The sequence below is a fragment of the Humulus lupulus genome, chromosome 5 (genome assembly GCF_963169125.1).
Source record: "Humulus lupulus chromosome 5, drHumLupu1.1, whole genome shotgun sequence".
In the NCBI taxonomy this organism is placed as follows: Eukaryota; Viridiplantae; Streptophyta; class Magnoliopsida; order Rosales; family Cannabaceae; genus Humulus; species Humulus lupulus.
The window spans coordinates 76,451,423-76,470,128 of NC_084797.1; the positions used below are offsets into that span (position 1 = coordinate 76,451,423).

At 38.7% G+C, this 18,706-nt stretch overlaps 1 non-coding gene across 1 annotated transcript; it reads right to left on the reverse strand.

Moving 5' to 3' along the window:
* Positions 1 to 888: 888 nt before the first annotated feature.
* Positions 889 to 995, reverse strand: LOC133781053 (small nucleolar RNA R71). The gene has a single exon (XR_009869850.1). It is a non-coding gene; the product is annotated as a small nucleolar RNA R71 (small nucleolar RNA).
* Between the last annotated feature and the right edge of the window lie 17,711 nt (positions 996 to 18,706).

Consider the following 18,706-nt stretch of genomic DNA (forward strand, 5'->3'; position numbering starts at 1 on the left):
TACCTTGTTTAGTTCAGTTTTATTTTCAGTATTTTTATCTTTTTGATATTTTGTTTAGCTCACAAACAACCCATTAATTGTCAATATCTTTAAGTTGTTTAGTAATTGTTTTGCCCATTTTCTATTTTGCAATCCATGTGGAGACGATCTACTTATCACTGTATTACTTGTGTGATTGCGTACACTTGCGTATTTAAATCAATTAAAATTTACACAACAAGTTTTTGGCGCTGTTGCCGGGGATTGAAATTAGAAATTTGTGTAATATCAATTACTTGAAATTTATTTTTCTTTGTTGTTTTGACCTTGTTTGCTTGTTCTTGTGTTTTCTCAGGTGATCTATTGTATGAACGAGCAAGAAGATATTGAACTAGCTCCTATTGACCCTGAAATTGATCGAACATTTTGAAGAAGACTAAGGGAACAACGGGCTCAAAATCACCTTAATATGGCTGAAGAGGTTGAAGGAGTTGAGGTGCTAATAATATGGTTAACACGATTGCTATGGCTGATGATAGAGAGAAAGCCATAAGGGAGTATGCTGCCCCCATGTTCAATGAGCTCAACCAGGGCATTGTTAGGCTTGAAATTCAAGCACCCCAATTCGAGTTAAAGCCCGTGATGTTCAAAATGTTGCAGACAATGGGTCAATTTAGTGGGCTACCTACTTAGGATCCTCATCTTCATCTTCGTTCATTTTTGGAGGTGAGCGATTCTTTCAAGCTACAAGGAGTAAGTGACGAGGTCCTAAGGTTGAAATTGTTCCCTTTCTCTTTGAGGGATCGAGCTAGAGCTTGGCTCAACACCCTTCCTCCCGACTCGGTGACTACATGGAATGAGTTGGCTGAAATCTTTTTGACGAAGTACTTTCCTCCTACCAAAAATGCCAAGTTTCGCAATGAAATCATGTCTTTTCAACAGCTGGAAGATGAATCTTTTTGTGAAGCTTGGGAGAGATTCAAAGAGTTATTGAAGATGTGTCCACACCATGGGATTCTGCATTGTATACAAATGGAAGCATTATATAATGTGCTTAATTCTTCCACTCGCATGGTGTTGGATGCTTTGGCTAATGGGGTTATTCTCTCTAAGTCCTACTATGAAGCCTATGAGATTTTGGAAAGGATTGCTAGCAACAATTACCAATGGTCCAATGCTAGAGCCTCAACAAGTCGAAAAGTAGTTGGCATACTTGAAGTGGATGCATTGATAGCTTTGACCGCTCAAGTTTCTTCAATGACTAACCTTCTCAAGAACATGAGTTTGGGGGGAATGGTACAACCAGCTGTGATGGGACAAGTTTATGATGTGTCTTGTTTTTATTGTGAAGATGGGCACACATTTGAGAGTTGTCCTTTGAATCCTGCTTCAGTTTGTTATGTGGGGAATCAAAATGCCAACCGTATAACCCATATTCAAACTTTTATAATTTGAGGTAGAGGCAGCATCTAAATTTCTCATGGGGGGGTCAAGGAGCTAGTTCAAGCGGAGGGAGCATCAATGCAAAACAAGCCTACGTATCCACCAGGGTTTTCTCAACAACCACCAAGAGCTCAACCACCTCCTCCTCAAGTGTCTCAATCAAGCTCGCTGGAGAGTTTAATGGAAGAATATATGGCAAAAAATGATGCTATGATTCAAAGCCAAGAGACATCCTTGAAGAACCTAGAGATTCAAATGGGGCAGCTAGCCAATGAGCTAAGGAATAGACGACAAGGAACCTTGCCTAGTGATATTGAAAATCCAAGGAGAGATGATAAGGAGCATTGCAAGGCAGTTACCTTGAGGAGTGGTAAAAATCTGGAGTTGAATGAGGATAATTCTAAGAGCAAAAGCAAGCCCATTTCAATCCAAAGTAGTGTGGAAAGGGAAGAAAGAGTTGTGAGTTTGAAAAATGTCAAATGTTGATCCTGAAGCAATTGCTGCAGCAATTCCTCAGCAAAATGCAACAGAGAAGCCTATAAGCAAGCCACCTCCACCATTTCCTCAACGATTTCAAAAGCAGCAACAAGATGGTCAATTCCGAAGATTTTTAGATGTTTTGAAAAAAACTTCACATCAATATACCGTTGGTGGAAGCATTGGAACAAATGCCCAACTATGTGAAGTTTTTGAAGGATATTTTAACCAAGAAGAGGAGACTTGGAGAATTTGAAACGGTGGCTTTGACTGAAGGTTGCAGTGTTATATTGAAGAATAAAATTCCTCTTAAATTGAAAGACCTGGGCAACTTTACAATTCCTTGTTCTATTTGGGGTAGAGATGTTGGTAGAGCACTTTATGACTTGGGGGCTAGCATTAATTTGATGCCCATGTCGATTTTCAAGAAGTTAGGGATTGGAGAAGCAAGGCCAACCACAGTCACTGTAATGCCCAAAATCCTTAATGCAGTTTAATGGCTGGATTAGTAGGCCGGGAGGGCCATAACTGTTTAATTATGCCATTAACTGATAATATGCATGTTTATGTGAATTATATTATAATATAATGTTATATGCATGCATGTGGGTCCACATTTTATTATTAGGGTGTTTTGGTAATTTGGTCGTTGAGGGCATATTTGTGTATTTTGGTGCATATTGTGATTTGTGAATGAGATCCCATTATTATGGAGATATATTCGAGCTATTCGGCATGAGACGGTCTTATATTATAAATTAGCGGTTTTGTCATAACGGGGGTATTTTATTGGGATATTGAGTAATGAGAATGTTATTTGATGACAAATTGGGAGTTATTGAGATCAAGAGGAAATTCTGGAAGTTTTGACTATAATGTCCCCGAGGGTGTTTTCGGGACCCCGGGCACTAGGTTTTATTTGAGGTTACTTAAGCTTGAAGTAGCTTGTTAGATAGAATCGTACGTTAGAAAACCATTTTTCTCTTCCCGTTAGTTCATTTTACCGTTTGAGGCATTTTTGAAGAAATCTTGAGTTCTAGGAGTCGAAATCAAGTGAGGATCGAGGCATAGTGATCCTAGGAAAGATTAGAAGCTTCTTGACCGAAGGATTTGATGAGAAACAACCCAATCAAAGGTAATCTAAGTTTTAAGTTTTAAGTTTTTAGAGTTTCTAAGCTTAGAATTGGATTTTGTGAATTGTTGAGTTTCTGGTTCGTTTAAGCCTCGGGTTTTGATGGTTTTGGATCATTGGGAAGCTTGGGAACTTTGATTTGTGGATTTGGAAGTGTTTAGGTATGTTTTTGGAGTGTTTGGGATGATGGAAACCGAGTTTGTGGATGGTTCTGGGTTATAGGGGTCGCGGCCCTGTTCTTGGGCGCTGCGGCCTTAGCTCGAAGAAGCAGGTGGAGCATTTTGGCCTTGCTGGGTGCCGCAGCCCTGGGTATGGGGCGTCTTGGCCCTTGCTCCTATTGTGGCTGGGGGCCACGGCTCAAGGTGCTAGGGCCGCAGCCCTTGGGTAGTTTTGAGCCTGTTTGAGTGTTTTGACCTCGGGAACTTGGTTTTAGGCCTCAGGATTGTTCCTACTGCCCGGATTAGTGGGGATTGATGTCCTGGAGGCTAGATCTTGGTTTGGGAACCTTTGTTAATCATTTTATTGATGGTGTCCCATATTTGGTTATGACTAGGTGACCGCTAAAGGACTAAAAGTTAGATTGTTCTCAAGGGTCGTTCTTTTATTCATTCTCGCTCGAATCAGAGGTAAGAAAACTGCACCCCATATGTGACATGCATGATTGTTGTTAAGGCATGTTGGTTGATAAATGTGGATATTGATTGCATATTAAATGCTTAGCAGAGCTTGCTTACTTGTGTATGGCACTGATTAGTCAGGACGGCACTGGTCGTATATTACTGACCTGTGAGTCTGAAACGGCATAAGCGTCCTGAACGTAGGGCTGATTAAAGATTAGATCTAATCAATATCAGCATTGAATGCCTCTAGGGACATTAATGCTGGACCAACCCTAAGGTCGATGAAACTTATAAGCGCTTGACTAGTTACTCAGAGCTAGGGCCAAAGGCCTAGGTGACTGCTTGTCACATGGCTAGGGAGCGGAATCCCATGGTTATGACTCTATGGTCATGAGGTAGGTTATGTTGGTGACTAGTCATCATGCACCTATCCTGTTTAAGTTAGTGAAAGGTTCACTTATTTGTAAAGCCTCGGTGACCCTATCGTCACATGGCTAGAGGGAAGGGAACCCACCTTAGTGACTTTTCAACTGTCACTCATCTATTTTGGACTGAAAGTCCTGAATAATTATTATGATCATTGTTGATATTATAATCATGTTATATTGTGTTTTCTTGCTAGGCTTTGGCTCATGGGTGCTATGTGGTGCAGGTAAAGGGAAAGAAAAGCTCACCCAGCCTTGAGTTGAGAGCTTAGGTGGTGATGTGTACATATGCGGCCGCTTGACCACCACGGCCAAGGAGTTCTCAGAGGAACTAGGGGGTTTACCCTATTTTTGCCGCTTAGGTCGGCGGGTTTGTAAATTTGAAACAGTAATGACCATTTTGAGTTGTAAATAGCTTGTAAATGTTTTGATGGGCCCATGAACAGTTTCATGTTCTAAATAACAGGGCCGCGGCGCCCCTACGCGAACCCAGAATTCTAGGTTTTCCCCTGCATTTTCCCCGAGCCATAACACTTCCAATTCAACCCCAATGCATACCTAAACCCCAACATCAATCCAAAACCTCAAATAAACCACCTAGCAACCTATAAACACCAACAACAAGCACAAACACATAATCACACCCATAATTCACACTTTGGTTTCAAATTTCAGAAGTTTAAACCAGTAAACCAGAAACTTAAACCAAGGCTTATAAAACTTAAACCATGCTTCAAAATTCTTAAACCACACTAGAAACAAACCTCAAAATTGCATAGAATTCTTACCTCAAGTGGAGAATTCGACCTTAAGCTTCCTTCAATTCCAGCTTCAAGTTAAATCCTCTTGTTTCTCAAACTGAATTCCCACACAAACCAGCCACAAACCAACTTTCAATTTCCATGCTCACACTCTAAAAATCAAGCTTAGAAACTTAAACAAAACAGAGATAAATTCTTACCTCTGAGAAAATCTTGGCCTATACTTGGCTTTAGTTTCCTCAAGCCACTTTGATTCTCCTCCTAAGCCTCAAACTACCAGCTCCCTTCCTTTTCCACTTTTCCTTCTAGGTTCTTAGTTTTCCCTTCTCTTTCAGCCAAAACAGAATTTGCCTAAGTATAAAAACGTGAATGACTTTTTTATCTCAGCCAAACTTATCTAAATTCCTGCCAAAAGACCATTTTACCCTTCCATCTAATTCCCTTTCTAACTAGACCTCAAGGGCATCCTAGACATTTCACATCCCTTACAAATATACCATTTTCTCACCTAGAATAGTTATACTTAATGGTTACAAATGGTCACTCAAGTTACCAAAATCTCACTAACCATTACTTACAAATTCCCAAAATACCCCTAGGCCCTTCCCGAGCCGGGTATTTAATCCTGTTGTGACTTTTAAAATAATTAGCTCCCTAGGACCGTCTCGACACGTGCATCACAATTATATCACCATTATACCATAAATTTCACATATATTACATTTATGCCCTCAACGGGCTAAAATTACCAATTTACCCCTAATAAGCAAACGGGGCCCACATGCATATTTTTTTCACCTAGACATGCATTCTAATCACATATTCATTAAAATTCATATATTATCATGTTAAATCACTTATTGCCCTCCAGGCACGCTAATCAAGGTTCTAAACCTTATTAGCAAATTGGGGATGTCACACTAATGCCCTTGCTGCTTTTATGGATCTGATGAACAGAGTGTTCAAGGATTATCTAGACCAGTTTGTGATCGTCTTCATCATTGATATTCTAGTATATTCTCAGTCTGAGTCAGAGCACGAGCAACATCTGAGGTTGGTTCTACAGAGACTGAGGGAACACAGATTGTTTGCAAAGTTCAAGAAATATGAGTTCTGGTTATCTCAGGTATCCTTTCTTGGGCACATTGTCAGTAAGGAGGGGATTAAGGTAGATCCATCGAAAATTGAAGCGGCCAAAGAATGCTTCTGAGGTTAGAAGTTTCTTTGGATTGGCAGGTTATTATAGGCATTTCGTGGAAGGGTTCTCAAAGATTGCTACTTCGTTGACTGAGCTGACACGCAAGAGCCAGAGATTTGTGTGGTCAGATAAATGTGAGAAAAACTTCCAAGAACTGAAGCAGAGATTGATTACAGCTCCGATTTTGAGTCTCCCGATAGATCAGGAGAAGTTTGTGATTTATTGTGATGTTTCTCATCAGGGTTTGGGCTGTGTTATGATGCAATCTGAGAAGGTAGTTTCTAATGCTTCTCGTCAGTTGAAGGAGTATGAAAAGAGATATCCCACTCATGATTTAGAGTTGGCAGCTGTGGTCTTTGCTCTAAAGATATGGAGGCATTATCTTTGTGGAGAGAAGTGTGAGATCTATACAAACCACAAGAGCCTGAAACACTTCTTCACTCAGAATGACCTGAATATAAGACAAAGGCGTTGGCTGGAGTTAGTAAAAGATTATGACTGTGAGATTTTGTATCATCCAGGAAAGGCCAACGTGGTAGCTGATGCTTTAAGCCGGAAGGGTCCGGGACAGATTTATGGTATGAGGCTGATAGCCAGAGAGTTAGCAGATGATATGACCAGAGTTGGTATAGAGTTGCTGGTGGGCCAGTTGGCTAATATTACGCTACAGTCTACACTGTTGGAGAGAATTAAGGAGGGTCGGTTGAGTGATCCACAGCTGATCAAGATCAGAGAGGATGTTTTGGCTGGAGCATCCAGAGATTACAGTGTCTGATTTAGGCTTGTTGAGATACAAGGGGCGGATATATGTTTCGTTAGACACTGCTTTGAGGCGAGAGATTCTGGATGAAGAGAGATGTAGTAGAGTATGTGGCTAAGTGCTTGACATGTCAGTAGGTCAAGGCTGAGCATTAGAGGCTGGCAGGGTTATTGCAGCCTCTGGATATCCCAAAGTGGAAGTGGGAAGACATCATGATGGATTTCGTGGTGGGCTTACCTAGGACTGTTGGTCAGCATAACTCTATTTGGGTGATAGTGGATCGCTACACCAAGTCAGCTCACTTCTTGCCAGTGAGGACTACATATACAGTTGATCAGTATGCAGATCTCTATGTGAGAGAGTTCATGCGCCTCCATGGAGCGTCGAGGTCGATTGTGTCAGATCGGGACCCCACTTTTACTTCCAAGTTCTGGGGAAGTTTACAGAAGGCCATGGGTACACAATTGAAGTTCAGTACTGCTTATCATCCTCAGACAGATGGGCAATCTGAGAGGATGATCCAGATATTGGAATACATGCTGCAAGCATGTGTGTTGGACTTTGGTGGATCCTGGAGTAAGTATCTACCTTTGATAGAGTTTTCCTATAATAACAGTTATCTTTCTACCATTGGAGTTGAACCTTATGAGATGCTATATGGTAGGAAGTGCAGGTCTCCCATTCATTGGGATGAGACAGGTGAAAGGAGATACTTAGGTCCTGAGGCAGTTCAGAGGACCGGTGAGGCCATTGAGAAAATTAGAGCTTGGATGCTCGCTTCTCAGAGTAGACAGAAGAGCTATGTAGATCCCAAGCGTAGGAACGTGGAGTTCCAAGTGGGAGACTATGTCTTCCTTAGAGTCTTGCCATGGAAAGGGGTGAGAAGGTTTGGGAAGAGGGGCAAGCTGAGCCTTAGGTTTGTAGGTCCATTTGAGATCCTGGAGAGGAATGGTTAGGTGGCTTACAGGTTGGTTTTGCCACCGGCGTTGTCGGCCGTGCATAATGTGTTTCATGTATCAACTCTTCGGAGGTATGTATTTGATGTGAATCATATTTTGAGATATGAAGATCTGGAGCTTGAGCCAGATCTCTCCTTTGAGGAACAGCCAGTTCAGATACTTAACAGAAAGGATAAGGTCCTCAGAAATAATACGATACCTTTGGTTAAGGTGTTGTGGAGGAACAACAAGGTCAAGGAAGCTACCTGGGAGCTGGAGTCAGTTATGCAGAGTCAGTATCCCGAGCTATTCAGGTAAATTTTGAGGATGAAATTTCTGAGGAGGGGATAGTTGTAATGCCCGAAATCCCTAATGCGATTTAATGGCTAGATTAGTAGGCCGGGAGGGCCATAACTGTTTAATTATGCCATTAATTGATAATATGCATGTTTATGTGAATTATATTATAATATGATGTTATATGCATGCATGTGGGTCCACATTTAATTATTAGGGTGTTTTGGTAATTTGGCCGTTGAGGACATATTTGTGTATTTTGGTGCATATTGTGATTTGTGAATGAGATCCCATTATTATGGAGATATATACGAGCTATTCGGCATGAGACAGTCTTATATTATAAATTAGCGGTTTTGTCATAACGGGGGTCTTTTATTGGGATATTGAGTAATGAGAATGTTATTTGATGATAAATTAGGAGTTATTGAGATCATGAGGAAATTCTGGAAGTTTTGACTATAATGTCCCCGAGGGTGTTTTCGGGACCCCGAGCACTAGGTTTTATTTGAGGTTACTTAAGCTTGAAGTAGCTTGTCAGATAGAACTGTACATTAGAAAACCCTTTTTCTCTTCCCATTAGTTCATTTTACCGTTTGAGGCATTTTCGAAGAAATCTTGAGTTCTAGGAGTCGAAATCAAGCGAGGATCGAGGCATAGTGATCCTAGGAAAGATTAGAAGCTTCTTGACCGAAGGATTTGACGAGAAACAACCCAATCAAAGGTAATCTAAGTTTTAAGTTTTGAGCTTTTAGAGTTTCTAAGCCTAGAATTGGATTTTGTGAATTGTTGAGTTTCTGGTTCATTTGAGCCTCGAGATTTGATGGTTTTGGATCATTGGGAAGCTTGGGAACTTTGATTTGTGGATTTGGAAGTGTTTAGGTATGTTTTTGGAGGGTTTGGGATGATGGAAACCGAGTTTGTGGATGGTTCTGGGTTGGGGGCCGCGGCCCTAGGTCAAAGAAGCAGGTGGAGCATTTTGGCCTTGCTGGGCGCTGTGGTTCTGGGTATGGGGCGCCGCGGCCCTTGCTCCTGTTGTGGCTGGGGGCCGCGACTCACGGTGTTAGGGTCGCAACCCTTGGGTAGTTTTGAGCCCGTTTGAGTGTTTTGACCTTGGGAACTTGGTTTTAGGCTTCAGGATTGTTCCTACTACCCGAATTAGTGGGGATTGATGTCCCGGAGGCTAGATCTTGGTTTGGGAACCTTTGTTAATTATTTTATTGATGGTGTCCCATATTTGGTTATGACTAGGTGATCGCTAAAGGACTAAAAGTCAGATCGTTCTCAAGGGTCGTTCTTTTATTCATTCTCGCTCGAATCAGAGGTAAGAAAACTGCACCCCATACGTGACATGCATGATTGTTGTTAAGGCATGTTGGTTGATAAATGTGGATATTGATTGCATATTAAATGTGTAACGACCCAAATTTACTAATGAGGCTTAAGGGCCTTGATTAGTGTGCTAGGAGGGCATAATTGGAATATATGTGATTTAATGATTAAAAGTATGTTATATGACTATTTGAATATTTGAGATGCATGACTATGTGTATTAGTATGCATGCAGCCCCTGATTAGGTTAAAAATGGCATAATTGTAACTTTGGCCCGTCGAGGGCATAACTGTATATAAATGTGATAAATTGTTGAGACCACATTATTATGTGGATATATTTGTGATCTGTGATTCGAGACGATCCTAGTGAGCGGTTAAGCGAAAAAGTCACAGCGGGGATTTATACCCGGCTCGGGGCGAGCCTGGGGGTCCAAATGGGAATTTAGAGAAAATATTGGGGTTAATTTTGACATTGAGGAATATAATTGGTGATTAATTAGGTATCGGGAAGTAAGCGGAAAATATTAGAGACACTTGAGGAATTAGCGGGAATTTGGTGAAATGACCAAAATGCCCCTAGGTGGATTAAAAGATTTAGAATTAAAGGGGAGGGTATTGTGGTCATTTGGCATATAAGGATAGGTATAACTCAGGTTTTATGCCTTAGTGGGAAGTGTAGAAAAGGCTGGAAACTCTGAAGGAAAGAAAGAAAAGAAAAGAAAGAAAAAGAAGGGAAAGGAAAACATGGTATTTTTCAAGGTCGGTTTGGCTTTCCCCCATCAGTTCTTGAGGTCCTTTGGAGCAAAAACTCAGGAAAATTTTGGGCAAGGGATAGAGGCTAGGATCCCTGTTCTAGCTTGAGGGATTGGCAGAGCAATTCACTCAGTTGAGGTAAGACTTTGAAGTTTTCTTCAGTTTTTGGTTTTGGTGTTAAACTAAAGGCCTAGGTGACTGCTTGTCACATGGCTAGGGAGCGGAATCCCATGGTTATGACTCTATGGTCATGAGGTAGGTTATGTTGGTGACTAGTCATCATGCACCTATCCTGTTTAAGTTAGTGAAAGGTTCACTTATTTGTAAAGCCCCGGTGACCCTATCGTCACATGGCTAGAGGGAACGGAACCCACCTTAGTGACTTTTCAATTGTCACTCATCTGTTTTGGACTGAAAGTCCTGAATGATTATTATGATCATTGCTGATATTAAATCATGTTATATTGTGTTTTCTTACTGGGCTTTGGCTCATGGGTGCTATGTGGTGCAGGTAAAGGGAAAGAAAATCTCACCCAACCTTAAGTGGAGAGCTTAGGTGGTGATGTGTACATATGCGGTCGCTTGACCACCACAGCCAAGGAGTTCTCAGAGGAACTAGGGGGTTTACCCTATTTTTGTCGCTTAGGTCGGCAGGTTTGTAAATTTGAAACAGTAATGACCATTTTGGGTTGTAAATAACTTGTAAATATTTTGATGGGCCCATGAACAGTTTTATGTTCTAAATAAAATATATCCTTTCCTTTGATTGTTTTTCCACCTTAGCCTGTTAATAACACTTAGAATCACGTTTTTAACCAAAGGACTCGGGTAACGAGTTAAATTTTCGGTTCATCGTAACTGTTCTGGGGTAACCAGGGCGTTACAATCACTTTGCAATTAGCGGATTGATCTATGGCACATCTGGAAGGCAAGATTGAAGATGTACTTGTGCAAGTTGATAAATTCATTTTTCGGCATACTTCATTATTCTTGATTGTGAAGCGGGTAGAGATGTTCCAATCATTTTGGGAAGACCATTTCTTGCCACTGGAAGGACTTTGATTGACGTTCAAAAAGGAGAGCTTACTATGAGAGTGAATGACCAACAAGTGACCTTTAATGTGTTCAATTCTATGAAGTTTCTAGATGAGATTGAGGAATGCTCTTCTTTTAGTGTGATTGATACTATAGTGGCTGAAAAATTGCTAAAAGAAACTTGTAAAGATGGATTGGGAGTGATTTCACTTGAAGAGCTTGAAGAAATGAGTGAAGAGGAAGAAACCCAAGTTACATGGGTGGAATCGAAGCAGCCTTTTACTAAAGTGGGAAGGAATTTTGAGTCCTTAGAGTTATCAGAAAGAAATTTCAAGCCTTCCAAACCATCTATTTAAGAACCACCAAAGTTGGAATTGAAGCCTTTGCCTAGTAATTTGAAGTACGCTTATTTGGGGTGTGAAGAGACTTTACCGGTGATTATTTTTGCGTTGTTGGGGGTTGAAAAAGAGAATATGTTGCTGGATGTGTTGAAGAAATACAAGAAGGCTATTGGTTGGCCTATTGCTGATATAAAGGGTATAAGTCCCTCACTTTGTATGCATAAGATTTTGCTGGAAGAATCCTGTAGCAATTCTGTTGAACAACAACGAATGCTGAATCCCATTATGAAGGAAGTGGTAAAAAAAGAAGTGATTAAGTGGCTTGATGCTGGTATTATATACCCAATCTCAGATAGTTCGTGGGTCAGCCCGGTTCAACGTGTTCCCAAGAAAAGGGGAGTCATGGTGGTAGCTATTGATAACAATGAGTTAATTCCCACAAGGACAGTGACGGGTTGGCGTGTTTGTATGGATTATCGAAAGCTAAATAAAGCAACAAGAAAATATCATTTCCCGCTACCTTTTATTGATCAAATGCTTGACAGACTAGCGGGAAATAAGTATTATTGCTTTTTGGATGGGTATTCAGGCTACAATCAAATTTCTATTGCCCCCGAAGATCAAGGAAAAACTACGCTCACCTGCCCATATGGGACATTTGTGTTCAGGAGGATGCCCTTTGGTTTATGCAATGCGCTCGCTACATTTCAACATTGCATGACGACAATTTTTTCAGATATGGTGGAGAAAACTCTTGAGGTGTTCATGGATGATTTTTCGATGTTTGGTGAATCTTTTGCTGCTTGTTTGGACAATCTTGAGAAAGTGTTAGAGAGATGTGAAGAAACAAACTTGGTGCTTAATTGGGAAAAGTGTCATTTTATGGTGCAAGAAGGCATTGTATTGGGTCATCGGATTTCTAACAAGGGCATTGAGGTAGATAGAGCCAAGATTGAAGTCATTGAGAAGTTGCCACCACCTACTTCAGTCAAGGGAATTAGAAGCTTTTTGGGGTTTGCAGGTTTCTATAGGAGGTTTATAAAAGAATTTTCAAAGATCTCCAAGCCCCTTTGTTCCTTACTTGAGCAAAATCGAGCATTTGAGTTCACTAAGGAGTGTCAAGAAGCATTTGTGACTTTGAAGAAAACTCTTATCACCGCACCCATCATTGTAGCTCCGGATTGGTCACTTCCTTTTGAATTGATGTGCGATGCTAGTGATTTTGCTGTTGGTGTCGTGCTTGGGCAACGAAAAGAGAAGGTGTTTCATTCCATTTATTATGCAAGCAAGGCATTAGCCGATGCTCAATTGAACTATACCACCACCGAGAAAGAACTTTTGGCAGTGGTGTTTGCTTTTGACAAGTTTAGAGCGTATCATGTGGGGACTAAAGTGGTGGTTTACACATATCATTCAGCCATCAAGTATTTAATAGCCAAGAAGGATGCTAAGCGAAGACTTATTCGATGGGTGCTTCTTCTTCAAGAATTTGACTTGGAAATTCGGGATAGAAAAGGAACGGAGAACCAAGTGGCTGACCATTTATCTAGAATTGAGGCTGGTAGTGAAAAGAAAAGTGAAGGGCCTATTAAAGAGACATTCCCTGATGAGCAATTGTTGGTTGTGAACCAAGTCATTACACCATGGTACGCTGATTTTGTCAATTATTTGGTGAGTGGGTTACAACCACCTGATTTGAATAGGCAGTAGCTCAAGAAATTCTTTCATGATGTGAGATTTTATTATTGGAATGAGCCCTATTTGTACAAACAATGTCCAGATCGAATCATGAGGCGTTGTGTGCCTGAGGATGAAGTTTCAAGTATACTAGAACATTGTCATTCATCTCCTTATGGTGGATACTTTGGTGGGCAAAGGACAACAGCTAAGGTTTTTCAATCGGGGTACTATTGGCCTTCTATTTTCAAGGATGCTCATGAATTTGCTAAAAGATGTGATCGATGCCAACGTGTTGGAAATATTTCAGCAAGGAATGAAATGCCTTTGAATTGCATCCTTGAAGTGGAATTGTTCCACCGTCATTTGGAAATTTGTATATCTTGGTGGCGGTTGACTATGTCTCTAAGTGGGTGGAAGCAGTGGCAAGTCCTACCAATGATTCCAAGGTAGTCATGAAGTTCTTACATAAGCATGTTTTCACCGGCTTTGGCACTCCAAGGGCGCTTATAAGTGATGAAGGCACCCACTTTGTGAACAAGATTTTTACGGCTTTTGTAACGACCCATATTTTTAAGACTCAATAATGCGGAAATATAAATGTTTTCATTTAACAAAATGTCTCAAAAACCCGTATAAAAAAAACTTTTTAAAAGTCGTATGGCCATACTTAACATTTAATTACAAACATATTTTATAAAGAGTAGAGTGAGCCTAGTTTAGGAAAATTACACAGCATTTCCAAAAATAAAACAGCTTCGCAAAAGGTCGGTCCACATGCACATTTGCAAGGTAGACTCCAGCGCTCACTGTTCTACCTTGCCCTTGTTCTTACCTACAATAAGAAACAACTAGGTAAGCGAAAACGCTTAGTAAATTCAACCTTAAAACAAAAGCATGCAAAGAATTAGGGTTCCGGATCCATCCGGACTCTACACAATAAATTTCAAGAACGCAAAAGCGTCTTGACAAACTTATGGTCATGCCTGATAACCAGTGACAAATTATTTCAGATAATTAGATAAATTCCTGCACTCAAAAAATCCTAGAGCAAGCAGATATATTATATCACAACTATATCTTATCAAAAAATATATCCCTACACTCAGAAAATCCCAGAGCAAGCAAATATATTATATCACAACTATATCTTATTAACAAATATAACCCTGCACTCAGAAAATCCCAGAGCAAGCAAATATAATATATCACAATATAATTCGAGACCAACGCTCGACAATTTCCAACAATTTGGGCATAACACGCCCTCCAACATAAATGCTAATCTGCAAATGAGAATCGAGTCTCAACACTAAGATCCAGCCAATAAATATCCCCATCAAGAGTAACTATCGTGTTACCTAGGGCATCACTACTTATCCAAGAGTGTAATCGAATTTACACAAGTGTCAAGAGACTTCTATGTTAATTAGTGGTGCTGGTGAGCAGTTGCCCCTAGGGTGTTCAGCTTCACTCAAACTTGGCAACCCCTAGTATCTCTAGGCACTCTCACTGAATGGCCAATATTCACGGCTGCTATCCAGGAATAACTTATTAGAGCACTTGCTCGGGTTCTAACCGTTCACTGATTAAGTAAGCATGAGGGCCCCTAGGTCCCATTCATTTTGGCGCCCCTAGGTTTAACCAGAAATCCTCACCTCTTGGCCACTCGTCGCGGTAATGAGCCGGACATAATAAAATCAAGCAGTGTGACAGGGATCAACCATCTAGGATATGACGGATATCTACCGTTCATATTTTCTAAATCAGCACTCACTAGACTAACGTCTCTAAGCAACTTTCTACGACAGTGTATATATGTGCATGTGTCCCTATACTAACATATAATACATAGTCGTTTCATGTTGCAGCCACACAATACAAGTTGACTTACTTGGAGTCCTTAGCACTCAGCAGGTTTTCACCCTCCAACGTTCAATCTAGTTACGCTAGCCAATATTGTAGTTATCCATACAATATACTCGGATTAATTATGACACTCATAATTCATTATTATTATTTTGGGCAGTTTGGTCATTTTAATAAAAATCATTTGTAAGGATTAATGGTCCTTATTTGATTTTAAACCCATTAAGGAAATTCATACAAAAATATTTGAGACTAAACCCTATTTCTCAGGGAGACCTATCCTAAGGTCTCGATAACTAGGCTCGGGTATTACAATAGTATTTTCCCACAATCCGCTAAATATCTTATTCTTTAAAGGTATCGCTATTAACTCGTACTTTCAACAAATCGGTTAAAATATATAGAAGATTTTAGCCGGTATTATATCCAGAAAATACTAAATAAATTCCTTAATTATTTTTCAAGAAAATAAACTCTTAAATTTCCTTTTATTTTTCTTAAGGTTTTAATATATAAAAACCGTTTTAAGAAAATAGCCTAATTTGTCTTAATTAGGAAAATCGTTCAAAATTTCCCATCTTGACTAGTCAATTTTTTCAAAATCAATTAATCAAGTTAACTTACTAGAAAAAAATTCACTTAATCATTTTCTCAAAATATAGGGTTTTAAACCCTCTTTTAATTTATTAACTATTAATAAATTAATTTTTTTATTTTTAAAAAGAATAAAAATTCTTTAATAAAAATAATTCACACTAAACTCAAAGTGGTAATTTTAGTCAAAATATGTTTTCAAGACTTACCAAGTTTATATCTTGCAATAAGCAAAATTTTACTTTTTACCTTAAGTTCCAAAATCTCATTTTTTACACTATGTGTGAAAAGTTTATTTTTTTTTTCACATTTTTAAATACATACTTTGTTAGTTCATAACTTTAAATTTACTTACCCAATTATTACCAAAATTTCCCAATTCCATTTTTGGTATGCCATTTAGGTCTTTGTAAAATCTTAGGTCAAAATGAGCATTTTTTATTGGTGAAATTATTTTCCAACAATGAGGTAAAAATGACCTTATTTTCAAGTCCTTATTTTTTTTTCCAAACTTTGACACTTAATAACTTTCAAACCGTTCAGTGTTTTCTTACCAATTTTTACAGTGGAATACTAGGTTATGCCAATAATATGTCCACCAAATTTTAGAAAAAAACTGGGTTCATTTTCCCTATACAGTGGCTCTCCAAACTTGGTTATGAAATTAAGAATACGAAAAAACAGTTTTTTACGTAAACTTTGAAATAGCATAACTCACTCATTTTTAAACATTTTTGAGTGTTTCAAAATCTCAATTTTATGTACTCAATCTCAAAAACATCACAGTACAATTAACATTTACAAAATCAATATACAGTGGATGCTTGACCCCTTGGAAGTCACAACTCAAAATATGTATTTTGTTTTAGGGTTTCCAACAAAACCATTGGGGTTTTGGTCCCTATTTTCAAAAATCAACACCCAAGAATCATAAAAATTATAAAACAACTACCATAACCTTATTACATCACCAATAAGAAACTTTAAGCATTAAATATACAAAATAATGCTTAAAAATAAAAACCCTGCAACAAAAATTATAAAAAGTAAATTTTTTACCTCTTTGTTGTTCTTGCTTAAGGTTTAGATCTTCCTATTAGCTTTGGCTCCTTCAAAAACTTTCAAAAACCTTAACCAACTCCCCCCCAAAAATTAGATAATTAGCTATTTGAAAATCTATGGATAGAACTTTACAAAAGTCTAGTTTATTGAAACTTTACCTTAGGGAAAACCCTTCCTAGACCAAGGCTTAGCTTCCAAGCCTCCTTAGTGTTCTTGAGGTTGAAGATGGAGAGAAAAATTTGAGAGAGTTTTCAAAAAAAGATGAGAGTGATTGAGAGAGAGTGGGGGTCATTTTTGGGGAGGGTTAGAAGAGTTTATACAACTCTTTAATATCTAAAACACTCAAGTGTTTTTACTTTACTATTAACTTGTCTATTTTCCCTAATATTTAAAATGGGGTTTAAACTTAAATAATTTGGTCTACCCAAATAAATCCCCCTCACATGGCCGGCCTCCCTTCATTATATATGTGATTATATAATTTTTTTTATATAAAGGTTAATAAATATTTCCCAAGAAGAAAAATCCAATTTGACTTCCTATAACATTTTCACTCTTATTAAGTTTTAAACACAAAACTTAACATTAAATAATTAAATTAAATGTCTCTCACATTTAATTTAATTAATCACACAATAAAATTTAACCTAAGGTCTATTCATGGAATAAAATTCTCCATTTTGGTAAAATTAAGCATTTAACACAAAATGCCCTAAAATTTCCATTTTCCCTTAGGTTTATTATTTCTGACCAAACTTTAATTTTTATGAATGTATTTTATGCCCAAAATATATTTCCCATAGTTTTTCATTTTATTTTCCGAGATTTTTACCCGATTAGGATTTTTGTGTCGGTCCAAGACTGAAAGTCTTATCTTGACTTTTAAATCATAAAATTCATATTTTGGCTAGCAATAACTCATGGAATAATTTACAAACAAATATAATATTATTTAAAATAATATTCTTAACTCGGGGAAAAAATCCCGACCCGAGTTGTTTAAAGGTACCCGAAAACGCAGGACATTACAACTTTGCTAGCCAAATATAGCGTGAAACACAAGATTGCTACAGCCTACCACCCTCAAACAAATGGTCAAGCAGAAATATCCAATAGAGAGATCAAAGGAATCCTAGAGAAAGTGGTGAATCCATGTAGAAAAGATTGGTCTCAAAGATTGGATGATGCTCTTTGGGCCTATAGAACGACTTTCAAAACCTCTTTGGGAATGTCACCATATCGTTTGGTTTTCGGGAAAGTTTGCCATTTTCCCGTTGAGTTGGAGCATAAGGCATATTAGGCCACTAAGAAGTTGAATATGGATCTCCAAGCTGTTGGAGAAGCTCGTAGAGTACAACTAAATGAGTTGGAAGAGATGAGGCTTTTCTCCTATGAAAATGCTAAGTTGTATAAGGAGAAAACTAAGAGGTGGCATGACTAGAAAATTCAAGCTTGAGTCTTTGAGAAGGGCAGAAAGTGTTACACTTTAACTCGCACTTGAAACTATTTCCTAACAAATTGAAGTCCCGCTGGTTAGGCCCATTCACCGTGGTGAAAGTTTGTCCCTTTGGATTAGTTGAAGTTTGGGAAGATCAATTGGAAGGGAGTTTAAAGTGAATGGGCAGCGCTTGAAACATTATTGGGAAGGTGAGGTCAACCGCGAGAAGACCTCTATCACTTTGGAGGATCCTTAAAGTAGTTGTGTTTTGGGTTGTCAAGTGATTCAGGCACTAATTGTAAGACAACCCAAAAGGCAGAAGTGTAAAATAATATGTATATATATAATAAAAAAATTATATATATAAAATATAATATATATACGTAGTTGTTGTTTCTAAGTTCTTTTAGTTCTTTAGTTTTGTTAGTTTAATTTCATGTGATTGTGTTATTTTTGGAAGTGGTGTTACGTTTTTTCTTGTGTTTCAGGGGTTAAAAGGTGAAAAATTGGTATTTTGGAAGTAAGTTCTGGGTCTAATAGTTTTGCGAACTTTTTGCTTCAGCAAGCAGGGA